The sequence below is a fragment of the Bos indicus genome, chromosome 14, assembly GCF_029378745.1.
Source record: "Bos indicus isolate NIAB-ARS_2022 breed Sahiwal x Tharparkar chromosome 14, NIAB-ARS_B.indTharparkar_mat_pri_1.0, whole genome shotgun sequence".
Lineage (NCBI taxonomy): Eukaryota > Metazoa > Chordata > Mammalia > Artiodactyla > Bovidae > Bos > Bos indicus.
The window spans coordinates 21,283,515-21,296,311 of record NC_091773.1 but is presented as its reverse complement, the minus strand read 5'-3'; the positions used below and the strand labels follow the sequence as shown (position 1 = coordinate 21,296,311).

The window sequence follows — 12,797 nt, the reverse complement described above, 5'->3', positions numbered from 1 at the left end:
GGAGAGTGATACTAACTCTGGATTTTGGTAACTCAGGATGGCTTCCTAAAAATTATGGTAAGATACTAAAAAATAAAAAGAGAATAACACTTCCGTGCTAGGAGGGGAGAAAGAGTACATGAAGAAAACTGTGTCAACCTAAGCAAAGGAAAGTGTTGGTCATTCAGCTGTGTCTGACTCTTTGCAACCCCATGGACGGTAGCCCGCCAGGCTCCTCTGTCCATGAAATTCTCCAGGCAAGAATACTAGAGTGGGTTGCTATTCCTTTCTCCAGGGGAATCTTCCCAACCCAGGGATCAAACCTGGGTCTCCTGCCTTCCAGGCAGATTCTTTACTGTCTGAGCCACCAGGGAAGGAGAGATAATTTTAAGCTGATTAAGAACAGATATTGCATTTGATCTTGGCCAAAAGGCTAAGAAGCAATGAGAGGGAGAGATAATTTTAAAGATAAAGTGTCTGATGTAAAAACACTCAGGTTTGTGTAAGTAGAATTTACTTAGTGGCTTTTTATTTTTTCCTTGAAAATATGCCAGAAAGCATATTTGGTTTAATGAAGAAGGATCAATAACTTTTTAAAAGGCAATCATCCTCTCAGCTACCTTTTCTTCATCAAGTCCTTAGACGTTTAATTCTGACACATATCAGATCGTCTTCCTTTCTGCCTCTGGTGTCAGGCACTCACATCCAAGCCTTTCTACCTGGGTTATTAGTAGCTTTCTCTGTGCTCTCCCTTCCCTTCTGCTGGCCCTTTATTTCTCTGCAGCAGCTTACACTGAAGCCTAACGTACTGATGGCCAAGCAGTACTGTAGTCTTACAGGCTCCGAGTCCTGTCCTGTGTCTCTGTGGCTGCAGCGGGAGCATGTGAGGGAAGATCTTTGTGATCTTCATCTCTGTCCAGTATCCATCAGTTTACTAACATGCATAAGGCATTAATATTGTCAAAATCCATTAAGTTTTTATTGCTGAAATAGGTTAAGTCAATATATCTCTACTCTTCGGTGTATTCGTCTCAGGAATTAAGGGTTCCCCAAAATTTAGACCCCCAAATTAGGCATTTTAACACTCTGTCTGCTAGTGTGCATGCTGTGTTCAATTGTGTCCAACTTTTTGCAATTCCATGGACTATAGCCTACTAGGCTCCTCTGTCTGTGGGATTCTCCAGGCAAGAATACTGGAGTGGGTTTTCATGCCCTCCTCCAGGAACTGTTTCCCGATCCAGGGCTTGAACCCACATTTCTTATGTCCCCTATGTTGGCAGGTGGGTCCTGTACAACTAGTGCCACCTGGAAAGCCCTTTAACACCATAATAAGTCTTTAATTTCTGCTTGAAATTCCCAGAAAAGGTGAAACTCCATTCATGAATCAATCTACACCTTATATGGAAATTGAAACGTACGTGTTTTCGAGAATACTTGGTGAATCAGTTTGCAATATGTTTGGCTGAGAGTAACTGAGAACTTGCTTAGATGGCTTAATGCATGGTGTGTGTGCATGTGTATGGTTTATTCATATGCCCCTCATAGTGCTGGGTAAGTCTGCTTAGAGTTGCTGCATTACTCAAGGTGCAGTGATATCTTTTCCTTATTCAGTCCCTTTCATGTTGGCCTCTTTTTCCTCCTCATAGTAGTTGCTTCTTGGCCACAAAGTAGCTCCTGTAACCCACCTTCACGCCCACACCCCAGGTGCAGTACTACAGCCAGCCTGAGTCAACTCACCAGTCAGTGTTTTCTGCACTGAACTGTTTCTCAAAGCACCAGTTGTCTGGTGTCTCAGCAGTAAAGAATCTGCCTGCAGTGCGGGAGACCTGGGTTCAATCCCTGGGTCAGGAAGATTCTTTGGAGAACAGAATGGCTACCCACTCTGGTATTCTTGCCTGGAGATTTCCGTGGACAGGAGCCTGGCGGACTACAGTCCATGGGGTCGCAAAGAGCTAGACATGACTGAGTGATTAATTCACACCGTAAGTAGCAATAGATCAATAATTTCTTGTTTCCATTGACATATTTGAGTAAAGAATTGTTTTTCTCCTAGAAATGTTAATGTCATGAAAACCTTTTCTGTGCTCTGAAAAGAAGGTACAGAAATGAATTTTTTTCCTGATAACTCCTGGGGGAAATTACTTTCAAAAGACCCAGACATTACTTTCAGACTTTCAATGTGTCGAGACTGAGAAATCCTTCTGGAGGAATGGTGCCGGCTTTTGTTTCACTTGCATTATTTTGTATTTAATGGGTGCTTTTGGGAAGCAAGGTGCCCGTTTAGATATCTGTCCTGTGACTGGTTCCTTCGTTTCATACCCAGCTAGTCCTTTCCCTTCTTACTTTCTTGCATTAGTTTCTGTGTTTTTTTTTTTCTGTTTGCTCATCTGCATCAGCTGATGTCTAACTGAACTCTGATCACCTTTCTGGTCCTGTTCATTTTTCAAGCTACAATATGCTAATGGTTTCTTTCTGCCAGTCAGTTGGCACTGAAATTGCCATCTGCTTATCTTTTGTCTCTTGCAGCCGTGCACTTGTATTGCTTGTAGATCTGTGTATCGAGATTTTTAATTGGCCTTGAAATGGCCCATTAATCATTCACTACATTTATAAAAGAGGATTCTTTTATTTGGCTGGTGCATAGACTAAATATTTTAAGATGTACCCTTTTTGTGTCATCCTAACAGATGTTCTATCTACTTTCTTTAGTTCTTTTAATGTCCTTTTAAGCCAAGATCACAATTACCCAAAGATGAATTTCATTCCCTAGACTGGCTGAGCACAAGATAAAATCAAAATTAAAAGAGCTTCAAAGAGAGGTGTGAATCCTAGTGTGGGCACTTTTGTGAACAAGCCTATAGTCATCAACAGTGTGAATAATAAAAATACTCTTCTGGGAGAGGCATCATGGTATTTTGTAAAATCCACCAAATGAGTGAGTTTTAATAAAATAGCACTGAGGGTGAGCTCCTGGCCACCATCATGAGGGGAAAAGACCCAGAATTGTCAGCACACCATTCCAGTTGAATTCCTCCAGCCCATACTTCCTGCTTTCCATGTTTAGATCTTTTGGATTTTCTCACCATTATATCAAAATTTCTTCAATGACATAGCAAGTTGGTCATTTTAGTGGTTTTTTTTTTTTTTTTGGTAGGATGTAGAGTCCAGGAAATTAAAAAAAAAATTTTGTGTATGAGACCACATTGACTAATGAGAATTTCATCCTGACTTGGCTTATTGCGAGTTTTAGTTACCATTAAAAAGTTGAAATTGCATTTCCCAATTGCCTTGACTAGATGACTACTTACCACCTACTTTCATTGTGTCATTAATCCACTTTTTACTGTATAAATATTTTTGTTCATTGGAAGTGATTCCTGGTAATTCTAAGAGCGAGTGTAATGTTCCGGAAAGAGCAGCAGGCCGGGAGTTGAGTGACCTAGATTCTCACACTGTCTCTGCTGTGGATTAGCTGTGAGGGTTGTTCCCCAGCCTCCCCAGGCCTGAATTCCTTCATCCGTGGAGCAGGGACCATGTCGGCTCTTCTGGGACCTGATTCCTAATATCTTGCAGGCATTCCCAGGGGCTTTCATGGAGTTGGGACCTGAGACTCTGTTTGCCATCAGAATTGGAGATTTTTAAAAAGTTTATTACCTGCACACAAGGTGAAACCTGAAACAAGTACACTTTGCTAAATATTATTTATCTTGTCATTTTCTTGTATTTCCAGAGGGTGTGCAAGAGCAAGGAGTGGCAGGGATTGTGGGGTGATGGAGCAACAAAGACAAGGGATCTCTCAGGTCATCTCAGAAAGTTCTTTGGGAAAGTCATCACTTAGATATTATTATTGATCATAGAGTCCTTGTTAAATGGCCCCTGTGGGTTTATTTTCTATATTAATTCAGGAGTCATGAACAAATGTTAAAACTGTTTATGTAGCTATTGGCTATTCACAAAAAAATTCAAGTGTAAAAGATCTAAATATTTGGAAATCCTTAGAATTTGACTTGAATGTGATTTATTCAAAAGGATCCTATCATTTGTTGGATGGATGGACATTCATTCATCTTAAGGAGCATGTTTGTTCTTTCTGAAATAAATAGGGCAAATTATTTTAAATTTTACTGTGTGAGAGTCTGTAGGAAATTTTGTCAATGATTCAATTATGATTTGTGTTTAAAGGTCTATCATTTAAGTAGACATTTAAATAAATAACAACTGCGAGTATTCAATCATATGAGCAGCTCCCATAAGATTTAGGAATAATTCCTTCTTATCAATGACTGCTTTTCTGCTTGCAAACCAGATATGTATTTTTTCTGGTTTCCCTAGTGACTGGGTGGAATGTTGAGCATTTTTTGTGCCTATTTGTCATCTGAATAGTCTGTTCATTGCAAGGTCATACCTTTTGTCCATTTTCTATGTAAACTGTTTGGTCTTTTACTGTTGAATTTTAAGGTTTCTTTGTATATTCTAGATACTAACTTTTTGTTGTGCACGTGGTTGGCAGACATTTTCTTTTAGTTGGTAACTTGTCTTTTCATCCTCTTGACAAGGTCTATCAATCACAACACAAAAGTATTTTTAAATTGAACATTTTTTCTTTAATTGAAGGATAATTGTTATACAGAATTTTGTGGTTTGCTGTCATACATCAACAAGAAGCAGTTATAGGTACACCCATGTCCGCTCCCTTCCGAACCTCCCTCCCATCTTCCTCCCCATCCCACCCTTCTAGATTGTCACAGAGCCCCTGTTTGAGTTCCCTGAGTCATATAGAAAATTCCCATTAGCTATCTGTTTTACATATAGTAATGTAAACTTGCATAGTACTCTCTCCATACATCTCGCCCTCTCTCTCCTCCCCTCTCTCCGTGTCCATAAGTCTGTTTGCTATGTCTATTTCTCCATTGCTGCCTTGAAAATTAATCCATGAGTATCATATTTTTAGATCCCATATATATGTGTCTGTATATGATATTTATATTTGTCTTTCTGACTTATTTCACTCGGCATAATAGGCTCTAGGTTCGTCCACCTCATTAGAACTGACTCAAGTGTGTTCCTTTTTATGGCTGAGTAGTATTCCATTGTGTACACACACCACAGCTTCTTTATCCATTCATTTGTTGATGGACATCTAGGCTGCTTCCATGTTCTAGTTACTGTAAATAATGCTGCAACAAACACTGGGGTACATGTGTCTTTTTCAATTTTGGTTTCCTCAGGATATATGGCAATGGCACCCCACTCTAGTACTTTTGCCTAGAAAATCCCATGGACGGAGGAGCCTGGTGGGCTGCAGTCCATGGGGTCGTGAAGAGTCAGACATGACTGAGTGACTTCACATTCACTTTTCACTTTCATGCATTGGAGAAGGAAATGGCAACCCACTCCAGTGTTCTTGCCTGGAGAATCCCAGGGACAGCGGAGCCTGGTGGGCTGACGTCTATGGGGTTGCACAGAGTTGGACACGACTGAAGTGACTTAGCAGCAGCAGCAGCAGGATATATGCCTATGAGTGGGATTGCTGGGGGTGGTTTTATTCTTAGCTTTTTAAGGAATTTCCCTACCATTCTCCATAGTGGCTGTATCAATTTACATTCCCACCAGCAAGCAAGAGGCTTCCTTTTTTCCATACCCTCTCCAACATTTATTATTTGTAGACTTTTTGATGATGGCCATTCTCACTGGTGTGAGGTGATATCTCATTGTAGTTTTGATTTTCTTTTCTCTAATAATAAGTGATTTTGAGTATTTTTTTCGTGTGTTTGTTAGCCATCTGTATGTCTTTTTTGGAGAAATGTCTGTTTAGGACTTTTCCCTGCTTTTTAATTGGGTTTTTTGTTTTTCTGGTATTGAGTTGTATGAGCTGCTTGTATATTTTGGAAATTATTTCTTTTTCAGTTGTTTCATTTGGTCTTATTTTCTCCCATTCTGAGGGTTGTCTTTTCATCTTATTTGTAGTTTCCTTTGCTGTGCAAAAGTTTTTGGTTTAATTAGGTCCCACTTGTTTACTCTTATTTTTATTTCCATTACTCTGCAAGATGGGTCATAGAAGATCTTGTTTTGATTTATGTCACTGAGTGTTCTGCCTTTGTTTTCCTCTAAGAGTTTTATAATTTCTCGTCTTACATTTAGGTCTTTAATCCATTCTGAGTTTATCTTTGTGTATGGCATTAGGAAGTGTTCTAATTTCATTCTTTTGGATATAGCTGTCCAGTTTTACCAGCACCAATTATTGAAGAGGCTGTCTTTGCCCCATTGTATATTCTTGCCTCCTTTGTCAAAACTAAGGTACCCATAGTTGCATGGGTTTATCTCTGGGCTCTCTATCTCATTCCATTGGTCTATATTTCTGTTTTTCTGCCAGTATCATACTGACTTGATGGCTGTAGCTTTGTAGTATAGTCTGAAGTCAGGATGGTTGAATCCTCGAGCTCCATTCTTCTTTCTCAAGACTGATTTGGCTATTTGGGGTCTTTTGTATCTCCATATGAGTTGTGAAATTTTTTTGTTCTAGTTCTGTGAAAAATGCCATTGGTAATTTGATAGGGATCACATCGAATCTGTAGATTGCATTTGGTAGTATAGCCATTTTCACAATATTGATTCTTCCTACCCAGGAACATGGAATAGCTCTCCATCTGTTTATATCATCTTTGATTTCTTTCATCAATGTCTTATAATTTTCCATATACAGGTCTTATGTCTCCTTAAGTAGGTTTATTCCTAGATATTTTATTCTTTTTGTTGCAATGGTGAATGGGATTGATTCCTTAATTTCACTTTCTGATTTTTCATTGTTTGTGTATAGGAATGCAAGAGATTTCCATGTATTGATTTTGTATCCTGTGACTTTGCTGAATTCACTGATTAGCTCTAGTAATTTTCTGATAGTTTATTTTTTTTTTTATGTATAGTATCATGTCATCTGCAAACAGTGAGAGTTTTATTTCTTCTTTTTTGAACTGGATTCCTTTTATTTCTTCTTCTTCTCTAATTGCTATAGCTAGGACTATGTTGAATAATAGTGGTGAGAGTGGGCACCCTTGTCTTGTTCCTGATGTTAGAAGGAATGCTTTTAGTTTTCACCATTGAGAATAATGTTTGCTATGGGCTTATCATATCATATATGGTCTTTACTGTGTTGAAATAAGTTCCTTCTATGCCCATTTTTTGAAGAGTTGTAATCATAAATGGGTGCTGAATTTTGTCAAAGGCTTTTTTTCTGCATCTATTGAGATTATCATATGGTTTTTATCTTTCAATTTGTTAATATGGTGTATCACATTGATTGATTTGCATATATTGAAGAATCCTTGCATCCTTGGAATAAATCTGACTTGATAATGATGTATGAGCCTTTTAATGTGTTGTTAAATTCTGTTTGCTAGACTTTTGTTGAAGATTTTTGTATCTATGTTCCTCAGTGATATTGGTCTGTAATTTTCTTTTTTCGTGTTGTCTTTGCCTGGTTTTGGTATCAGGGTGATTGTGGCCTTGTAGAATGAGTTTTCAAGTGTTCCTTCCTTTGCAATTTTTTGGAAGAGTTTCAGAAAAACAAGACTTAGTTCTTCTCTAAATGTTTGATAGAATTCCTCTGTGAAGCCATCTGGCCCTGGGCTATTGTTTTTTGGGAGGTTTTTTTTATCACAGTTTTGATTTCAATGTTTGTAATTGGCCTGTTCATTACTTCTATTTCTTCCTGATTTAGACTTGGGAGGTTGGACTTTTCTAAGAATCTGTCCATTTCCTCCAGGTTGTCCATTTTATTAGCATATAGTTGCTCATAATATTCTCTTATGATCCTTTGTCTTTCCATGTTGTCTATTGTAACCTCTCTTTTTTCATTTTTAATTTTGTTGATTTGATTTTCTCCCTTTTTTTCTTGATGAGTCTGGCTAGTGGTTTTTCAACTTTATCTTCCAAAGAACCAACTTTTAGTTTTATTAATCTTTGCTATTGTTTCCTTCATTTCTTTTTCATTTATTTCTGCTCTTATCTTTTTGATTTCTTTCCTTCTGTTGACTTTAGGTTTTTTTTTTTTTTTGGTTCTTCTCTTTCCAGTTGCTTTAGATGTAGAGTTAGGTTGTCTATTCAATGCTTTTCTTGTTTCTTGAGGTAGGATTGTATCATTATAAACTTCCCTCTTAGAACTGCTTTTGCTGAATCCCATAGGTTTTGGGTCGTTGTGTTTTTATTGACATTTGTTTCTAGGAATCTTTTGATTTCTTTTATTTCTTTAGTAACCTCTTTGTTATTTAGTAATGTATTGTTTAATCTCCATGAATTTGTGTTTTTTTGCAGTTTTTTCCCTGGAGTTGATATCTAGTCTCATAATGTCATCATCAGAGAAGATGCTTGATAAGATTTTCTGAAATTTATTGAGTCTTGATTTGTGGCCCAAGATGTGGTCTATCCTGGAGAATGTTCCGTGTGCACTTGAGAAGAAAGTATATTCTTCTGCATTTGGATGGAAAGTCCTGAAGATATAAATTAGATCCATTTGGCCTAATGTTTCATTTAAGGTTTGTGTTTCCTTATTGATTCTCTGTTTTAATGATTTTTCCGTTGGTGTAAGTGGGGTGTTAAAGTCCCCTTCCATGACTATTTTACTTTCGATTTCCCCTCTTATGACTGTTAATGTTTGCCTTATGTATTGAGGTGCTCCTATGTTAGGTGCATATTTACAATTGTTATATCTTCTTGGATTGATCCCTTGATCATTATGTAGTGTCCTTCTTTGTCTCTTATAATATTCTTTATTTTAAAGTTTATTTATTCTGAAATAAGGATTGCCACTCTGACTTTTTCACATGGAATATCCTTTCCCATCCTCTTACTTTCAGTCTGTATGTGTCTCTAGGTCTGAAGTGGGTCTCTTGTAGACAATATATATATGGGTCTTGCTTTTTTTTATCCATTCAGTCAGTCTATATCTTTTGGTTGGTGCATTCTATCCATTTACATTTAAGGTAATTATTGATACATATGTTCCTATTGGCATTTTCTTGATTGTTTTGGCTTTGTTTTTGTAGGTCTTTCCTTTCTCTTGTGTTTACTGGCTATATATGTCCCTTTAGTATTTATTGTAAGCCTGGTTTGGTGGTGTTAAATTCTCTTAACTTCTGCTTGTCTGTAAAACTTTTGATTTCTCCATCAATTTTGAATGAGATCTTTGCTGGGTATAGTAATCTTTGTTGCAGATTTTTCTGTTTCAGTACTTTAAATATATCCTGCCATTCCCTCCTGGTCTTCAGAGTTTCTGCTGAAAGATCTGCTATTAATTGTATGGGTTTTCCCTTGTATGCTACTTGTTCTTTTTTCCTTCTGTTAGCTTGATTAATATGTGTCTTGATGTGTTTCTACTTGGGTTTATCCTGTAAGGGACTGTCTGCACTTCTTGGACTTGATTGACTATTTCCTTTCACATGTTGCAGAACTTTTCAACTATAATTTCTTCAAATTTTTTCTCAGTGCCTTTGTTTTTTTCTTCTTCTTCTGGGACCCCCATAACTCGAATGTTGGTGCATTTAATATTGTCCTAAAGGTCTCTGAGGCTATCCTCAATTCTTTTCCCTTTATTCTGCTCTTCAGCAGTTATTTCCACCATTCTCTCTTCCTGCTCACTCCTCATTCAGAGGAATAACCTCAGTTATTCTGCTATTGGTTCCTTCTGCTGCTGCTGCTGCTAAGTCGCTTCAGCCGTGTCCAACTCTGTGCGACCCCATAGACAGCAGCCCACCAGGCTCCCCCGTCCCTGGGATTCTCCAGGCAAGAACACTGGAGTGGGTTGCCATTTTCTTCTCCTGCATTCTCCAATGCAGGAAAGTGAAAAGTGAAAGTGAAGTCGCTCAGTTGTGTCTGACTCTTAGCGACCCCATGGACTGCAGCCTACCAGGCTTCTCTGCCCATGGGATTTTCCAGGCAAGAGTACTGGAGTGGGGTGCCATTGCCTTCTAGAGTATTTTAAATTTCAGTAATTGTGTTATTCATCTCTGTTTGCTTATTGTTTATTTCTTCTATGTTCTTTGTGATTATATTAACTGTGTTAAATAGTTCTTACATTTTCTCCATTCTATTTTCAAGTCTTTGGAGCATCTTTACTCCAAATTATTCTGAATTCTTTTCCAGATAAGTTACTTATTTCCTCTTTATTTGGTCTTGTGAGTTTCTATCTTGTTCTTTCATTTGTGCTGTATTTCTCTGTCTTTTCATATTTTTTTTTCCTTAACTTCCTCCTCTTGAGGTCTCATTTTTCCAGGCTTTAGTGTTGTTTCCTTCTTCCTTTTGGTTTTTGCCCTTGGAGGGAAAGGTTGATTGAGTGGTTTGTGTTGATTTCTTGTTAGGGGTGACTTGTGTCTGTGTTCTAATGGGAGGAAATCAAGCAGATCAAGCAGGTAATTATAGACATAATGGGACACATACACATACTTACACACATACAGTTATAACCAAAGTGTTCTAAAGAAAGGAGTACAGGACACTGACTTGGTGAACTGCTGCTGCTGCTGAGTCGCTTCAGCCATGTCCGACTCTGTGCGACCTCATAGACGGCAGCCCACCAGGCTCCTCTGTCCATGGGATTCTCCAGGCAAGAACACTGGAGTGGGTGGCCATTTCCTTCTCCAATGCATGAAAGTGAAAAGTGAAAGTGAAGTCGCTCAGTCGTGTCCGACTCTTATTGACCCCATGGACTGTGGGCCCACCAGCCTCCTCCATCCGTGGGATTTTCCAGGCGAAGGTACTGGAGTAGGGTGCCATTGCCTTCTCCTGACTTGGTGAGCAAGGGAAACCAAAAATGATATTGGCCAATTAACAGCAGAGCTAGCTAATGCCTAATCTGGAAATCTGAGAATGAGCAGAGTGCCAACTGGGGAATACAGCAAAGAGAGCTCAACAATTTAACTTATATGGTGAAAAAAGAAACAGTGAAGGAAACAAGGGAGAAGACAAAAAGAGGGAAAAAAAAGAGGAGAAGGGAGGGAACAGAGAAAATGAGGGTTGAAAAAGTGGGTAAAAAAATAGAGAAAAGAAAAAATAAAAAAGCAAAGATAAATAGACGTACGTGAAAAAGATTTATATATATTCATGAATAGCTACAGCCAGTAAAGAACTATAGGAAAAACAGCTGAATATATAAAAAAACAAAATCAAAGAACTCATCAAAAAAAAAAGGTGAAAAAAAGAAAAAAAAATCTTAAAATGATTTTTTTTTAAACAAGAAAAATAAAAAGGAAAACCCCACAGCACCGCAAAAGGCTAATATGAAGGTAGAAATATTCGGGGGGAATAAACAGTGTGATTTATTAAAAAAATAAAAATGAAAAGTTCTCAAAGTCGTAGTTCTTGGTTGTGGAGTCTGCCCGTGTTGATGGGGTTGGGTTGCTGTCCCGTGTTGTTTTCCTGGTTGGGGGAGCTTGTGCCTGTGTTCTGGTTGATGGAGCTGGATCTCATCTCTCTGAAGAGCAGCTCAGTGTCCAATAGTAGGTTTTCTGGTGTCTATGGGTTCAGTATGTCTTTGGGTAGTCCTTCTGGTTTTGGCAGTGTTAGACACGTCAATCTCTGTGGCCACTTCAAAGTGGCCCTCTCAGCATATCTTCACAGCTGCCAGCCCCCCACTTGTCTCTGGGATCATTACCGGTGCTTCTGTTCTGCCCTGCACTGCTGGCTGAAGCCTGCTAGGTAGGGTCTTGGGTGGATCTTTTCTCAGCTCCCCAACTGTGCCCTCTGCGTCGGGGAGGCTTGTGTGCACTTGTTTCGTCTCACTGGCCTGCCCTTTTTGTCGTGGGGCTAGTGTGTTCCCCTCTGGACACCCCTGGTTGGCCCTTTGCACCGCAAGGGTTGTGTGTGCTGGCGAGGTTTATATGCCTCCCCACTCTCGGTTTCCGGAGCCTGCCTTCTGGTTGGGGCCAGTCTGTGAGCTATTAACGGGCTGAGAAGTGCAGCTTTCTCTGTTTTCCGCCCTTTAAGCCCCTGCTTTGTTTGGTTTTCCAAGATTCCACAGCTCCCCCTTGGGTCTGCCTGCAAGGGAGCTTCCCTGTTCATGCGAACTCGTGTTTCAGGACTCCCTCCTTCCCTCAGGGCACAAGCTGCTTTCCAGAAATTCTCCATGTTTTCCCTTTTTCTATCTCCATTCTGTCTCCCACCTCATTTCAGGGAGCTTAGCCTGTCACCCTGGAGGCCTGGGGTCTTCTGCTGTTGCCTAGAGGTTGCTTTGTAGTTGTTCCATATCTTGATGAGTTTTTGATGTATTTGTGGGGAGGCTGGCAATCTCACCATCCTCCTCCTCCATCATCTTCTTCTGCCCTGCACAAAAGGTTTTAATTTTGGTGAAGTCCACTTTTATCGTTTTTCTCTTTGGTGAATTGTGATCTTAATGCAAAGTGTTTGCCTGGCCCTAGATTCCAATGATTTCTCCTATTTTTTTTTCTAAAAGTTTTCTGTTTTATATTTAAGTTTTTTTGTCCTTTTTGAGTTAATTTTTGTGTAAGGGGTGAGACTTACTTTGCTGTTCATTATTTTGCTTATGGATACCCAGTCACTCCAGCATCATTGTTGAAAAGGCGTCCATGGAGTTGTTTTAGTACCTTTGTCAAAACCAGTTGGGCATATTTGTGTGCTTCTTTACTCTGTTCCATTGACATACATGTCTGTGTCTACCATTCACCAATACCATGCAGTGTTGATTACTGCAGCTATAGAATCGGTCTTAAAATCTCGTGGGCTGGTTCCTCTCACTCTATTCTTCTTGGTCAAAATTGTTTACCTCTTCCAGTTCCTTTGCATTTCCATATACATTTTAGAATAATCTT

General features: G+C 39.1%; 1 pseudogene; it reads right to left on the bottom strand.

The window, feature by feature from the left end:
* Positions 1 to 286: 286 nt before the first annotated feature.
* On the bottom strand, positions 287 to 424 carry LOC139187025 (U2 spliceosomal RNA; annotated as a pseudogene).
* Between the last annotated feature and the right edge of the window lie 12,373 nt (positions 425 to 12,797).